Here is a 6,000-nt window from a genome sequence, read left to right on the forward strand (position 1 = left end):
ACACAGCAAGTTCATTCACCAACTAAGTTACTATGCCAATATTGTTATATATGGTTTATGTGTGAAGCCAAAAATATTTACAACTCATATGACTAATAAGATAATATATTTCAGTGGGTCCTTCTTGCCCCATAATTGCTGTGACAGTTATCCCTTATAAGTGTCCCACGTTTTTATATGCTTAGTTCTGAGACTATCTGGAGTTCTATGGACATAGAGGCACTCAGAATGATTAAATACAGTCTAACACACAGAATTCGTGAACAGGGTTACTTATTGGTCAAGAAATAGTGTTCAGAGCTTTGGAATTGAACATAATCTTTGTTAATATCCTAAAGATTCTAAAGAATAGTTAATATATAAATGAATCAAACATATAGACAGTAAAGGACTATAAGGGTCAATATTAACTAACAGATACTACAAATAACTAGCTACAAATAAATTTAGGCTGGAAATTAGATTTCTAACCATCAGAAGGGTGAAATTCTAGAACAGCCTCCAGTAGAAGCAATAGGAGCAAACAACTTGACAGAACAAGAAGCAATGGTCTCAAGTTGTAGTGCGGGAGGTCTAGGTTGGATATTAGGAAACACTGCTTCAGTAGGAGGATGGTGAAGCACTGGAATGTGTTACCTAGGGAGGTGGTAGAATCTCCATCCTTAGAGGTTTTTAAGGCCTGGCTTGACAAAGCCTTGGCTGGGATGATTTAGTTGGTGTTGGTCCTGCTTTGAGCAGGGAATTGAACTAGATCACCTCCTGAGGTCTCTTCCAACCCTATGATTCTATGAACTTAACTGGTTTTAAGATAGAACTTGATTTATTTATGAACAGAATTATATGAATGTGGGGAAGGGGTGTTTGTCTGTGGCAGGAGGCAACTGGATTTGATAACCCAAGAGGTCCCTTCCAGTCCTATGTTTATAATCATTTCACAGGGTTTCTTTCTATTAGAGCTGATAGACTATTTATTGATTTGTTAAAGGCTGCTACAGTGGCAAAAGTTTAAGAAAATATTCAGTCAAACACAGATTTAGAATCATAATAGTACAATTGGTTTTAAAAGTCCATTTCTGTTCCTGTGATGTTATTAAAGATTGCCTCAATGCTGGCAGTTACTGCTTCAGCTGTCACCAGCTGACAAGGGCTGCCACTCCTTCTGCTTACATAACATTTTGAAAACCAGGGGCAGGGTGATACTTAGTAAAAAGGCCAGAAAATCTTCTGGTGGTGGGAGAAGAAATGAGAAATGAGAATGGAAGGGCTCACATTTCTGGCAACTACCTTCATCCTCAATAGAGTTAGTATTGCCTGTGGACATCACGCAAGTTTCACTAGTTCAATTATAATCATTCATGCCTAACACACATACTAGAACTGAATTGCATAAAGCTGTTCAAAACAGTTCTTTTCTGAGCTACAAATAGACCAAAAAGCTGCTGCTTCTGTTTTTTTGACCAAGTTAGATGTGAGTCTTCAATAGGGCTTAGAGGCTGGGGTTTTCAAAGAGCTGAGGGCTTGTCTTGACACAGAAGTCATACCAGTATAAGATTTGTCAGTCCATTGCTACCAAAAAAATATATTAGAGTGCATTTCCACTGTGCAACATCTGTGTTTGTGCCCACACAGAATCATGTTAATGTCCCTGAAACCAAGCTGTACTGTGGGTTCATATCCCAGTGTCCTCTAAAACACTTGAACTGTATTATAGCATTTTTTTCGGTAAATTGTTGGATACCCACAATGCCTTCTGGAATACCTGCTGGTGTGATAGGAAATTGTGGATTCATGGAGTCAACTGCCCAAAATTCCTTCTGACCTATCCATGGTTCACCTCTTTCGTGCCCTTTCTGAACTGCACACTTTAAACATATTGGAGGAGAAAAGGAATGCTACACTCCTGTCAGCCAGGATGGAAAGTATAATCCTGTCCTACTTGACAGGACACAGGAGGCAGGTAAACTCAACAGAGGACTTAAAGGCAGAGGGTGGGCACCTGTTCCTTGAGCAACTGCATACAGTCAAGAAGTGGGTAGCTATCTCAATAGGGAAATTTGCAACCCTATTCTGATTACCCACTAACTGGTAGCAATTTGGCATTGGGGACTCCTTTGACAATCCCATCCTGTATAAATAGAAGGCTTGCTGCCACTCTGACCATGAAGATGGGAGTTGACTGATATCTTTGTGCATGTTCAGTGAATTGGGTACTAGGGCCACAGATTTTTTAAAAGAAAACCTGAATCTGGGAAGATCTTTTTTCCTATTTATCACCAAAATTAACTTGAAATATTAAGAGTTGGTTGTCTAATTCTAAGTAAAGTTGTGTGAAAATTTTGAGAATTCGTTGTTATTTAACAATTCACAAAAGTTTCCAGTATACTTCCAGCTCTTAATCATTTTTTGCAAACGTTTAATATTTGTTTGGTAAAATTGCACTATATCTTTAAGGAGCACACTTTAGCCATATCCTTAACACTTGTATAGTGCTGCCTACTGTGTTCTGAGCTGACAATTTAACTCTGCTTGTTAATATGTTTAAGGAACTTAGTTTTATTTTCTCATAATACAAAAAAAAATCTAATATACAGAACAAAATTCCACCCTGATGTCATTCCTCTGGAGTCAGAAGTCACCAGTGAATTGAATTGGTTAACATTTTTTTACCAAAATATATTTCCAATGGAAAATGTAGTTTCATCAAAATTGAAATTTTCTACGGAAAATATAAATTTTGACTTTTTTTTATTTTCCTGATCTGAAAATAGAAGTCATTCATTTCAAATCATCATTTGCAAACTCAAAGAAATTTTGAGAAAAAGTCAATTTTTCCCATTGGAAAAATCAAAACAAGAAAATTATTATTTCAAATCACCTCTCCATATGAAATTAAATATTTTGGTTTTAAATATGCCAATATCTTTATGGACGACCTGGAACAACTCTTCCTCAGCTCTCGTCCACTCACATCCCTTCTCTACCTACGTTACATTGATGACATCTTCATCATCTGGACCCATGGGAAGGAGACTCTGGAAAATTTCCACCATTATTTCAACAGCTTCCACTCCACCATCAACCTCAGCCTGGACCAATCTACATGGGAGGTCCACTTTCTTGACACCACGGTGCAAATAAGTGATGGTCACATTAACACCACCCTATATCGAAAACCTACCGACCGCTATGCCTACCTTCATGCCTCCAGCTTCCATCCCGGACACATCACACGATCCATTGTCTACAGCCAAGCACTGAGGTACAACCTCATCTGCTCTAACCCCTCAGACAGAGACCAACACCTACAAAATCTCCACCAAGCATTCTCAAAACTACAATACCCGCATGAGGAAATAAGGAAACAGATCAACAGAGCCAGACATGTACCCAGAAGCCTCCTACTGGAAGACAAACCCAAGAAAGAAACCAACAGGACTCCACTGGCCATCACATATAGTCCCCAGCTAAAACCCCTTCAATGCATCATCAAGGATCTACAACCCATCCTGGACAATGATCCCACACTTTCACAGGCCTTGGGTGGCAGGCCAGTCCTTGCCCACAGACAACCTGCCAACCTGAAACATATTCTCACCAGTAACTGCACACCGCACCATAATAACTCTAGCTCAGGAACCAATCCATGCAACAAACCTCGATGCCAACTCTGCCCACATATCTACACCAGCGACACCATCACAGGACCTAACCAGATCAGCCACACCATCACTGGTTCATTCACCTGCACATCCACCAATGTAATATACGCCATCATATGCCAGCAATGCCCCTCTGCTATGTACATCGGCCAAACTGGACAGTCTCTACAGAAAAGGATAAATGGACACAAATCGGACATTAGGAATGGCAATATACAAAAACTTGTAGGAGACCACTTCAACCTCCCTGGCCACACTATAGCAGACCTTAAGGTGGCCATCCTGCAGCAAAAAAACTTCAGGACCAGACTTCAAAGAGAAACTGCTGAGCTTCAGTTCATCTGCAAATTTGATACCATCAGCTCAGGATTGAACAAAGACTGTGAATGGCTTGCCAACTACAGAACCAGTTTCTCCTCTCTTGGTTTTCACACCTCAACTGCTAGAACAGGGCCTCATCCTCCCTGATTGAACTGACCTTGTTATCTCTAGCTTGCTTGCTAGCATATATATACCTGCCCCTGGAAATTTCCACTACATGCATCTGAGGAAGTGGGTATTCACCCACGAAAGCTCATGCTCCAAAACGTCTGTTAGTCTATAAGGTGCCACAGGATTCTTTGCTGCTTTTACAGATCCAGACTAACATGGCTACCCCTCTGATACTTGGTTTTAAATATCAAGTCAAAATGATTTTTTTCATTTTGATTTGACAAATTATTTGATTTTTGGAAAATGAACAATTTCAGCTTAGTGGTTTTGGGAATTATTTTGGGTAGATACTTTTGTCTCTGCCTACCCCTTTGTCCCACTGGACAAAGGGCATGGGATAAGTAAGAAAGTGTGTGAAAGTGGTGGAAAACCCTATTTTTCATAGTTTTGTACAGTTGTGAAAGTGGAAGAAGTTGAAAACTCTAAGAAATGTTTACAAGTAAGTAAATAAAGTTGAAGAAATAAAAAGGGGGAAAATTTAAACCAAAAAATGGAAAAGTGAATTGAAAGCATATGATAAATTTAAACAAAATGAAAAGTTTTGTTACAAAATGTCATTTTGAAACAACTTGAAAGGAACCCTATTGCTTCAATTTAAAATAAAAATTCACACTGAAAACTTGACATTATTTCAGGCCAAAAATTTCAAATGTGAGTTTCCCTGTTAAGTTTACTGTTGGAAGAAGTTTGGTTTTATGATCAGCTCTGTCAGTGTCCAATGAGGATACTTTTTTATTTACTATATAGAACTGGTGAAGCTTCTTCTCTCTGAGGATCTCAATGTGCTTTATGAATGTCATTTGATTTAACCTGTCACAGTAAACCTAGGAATTCAGTATTATTGTCTGTGTAACGGGACACTTGGAGGGCCGAGTAGCCCAGTAGTTGGAATGGTTTACTTCTAGCCCCCTGCTTGAGATGCCTCAGTCTTTAAGGCAGGAAGTAGAGTAGGGGGGATCAGGGCTACCACTCCACTGGGTTCCAGCCCAGGGCCCTGTGTGAGTTCATCCCTGAGTAGCTGACCTCCCAGCAGGGAATCTACATCCACTGCCCTGTGTTAATTCCTACCCTTGCCCTTTCAGTTTGGGGTGTGGCCTCCACAGCCCAAGTTACTCTGGTGGCTTATCTCCAGTGGCCTGGACTTAGAGTAAGGGTTCTCAGGACAAATTTTTGTGTGGCTGTGAGTGCGGCCACCAACTCAAGTATCATTTTTCACAGAGGACTTACTAGCTAGCAGTAAACAAACATACAAGTATCACTTTTCACAGCAGACTTACTTGGCCCCAGTAAGCCTGGGGACAAATTAAGCCCAGGATGGGGGGTCAGGGTAGGCAGCAGGAGCCAGAGATGATGGGGTCAGGGGAGGGGGAGCTGGAGGAAACAGTGAGGGGCCAGAGCCTGAAGCCCCATGACCGGGGGATAGGGATGGAGCCCAAAGTTGCACAGCTAGAGCCCAGGGCCAGCTCCTGGGCAACCAGAGCTGGAAGCCCTGCGGCAGGAATCTACCACCCCAGGGCTGAAGCTCAAAACCTGAGCCCCACCACCCCTGGGAAAGAGGGGAATTCACCAGCTGCCTGCTCCTCCAGCATTGTGCCCCTCTGTCTCCAAAGGGGTGGGGGAGCAGGGCCCAATCCCTGCTTGCAGCCCCAGCAGCCAACACCAAGGGAATTCATCTAAAAACAACAGGGAAGGGGATGGGCTGCTGCTTTGCCCCACCTCCCATCACAACCCAGGAGGCTGTGCCCGCAAGAAAAGTCCCTGATGGCTGCATGTGGCCATGGTGGCCACATCTGAGAAATGCTGGCTTAGATGCTGAACATTGTGAGAGGGGTGTGGCTTATGACACATC

Source organism: Gopherus evgoodei, chromosome 1 (genome assembly GCF_007399415.2).
Source record: "Gopherus evgoodei ecotype Sinaloan lineage chromosome 1, rGopEvg1_v1.p, whole genome shotgun sequence".
NCBI classification, from domain to species: domain Eukaryota; kingdom Metazoa; phylum Chordata; order Testudines; family Testudinidae; genus Gopherus; species Gopherus evgoodei.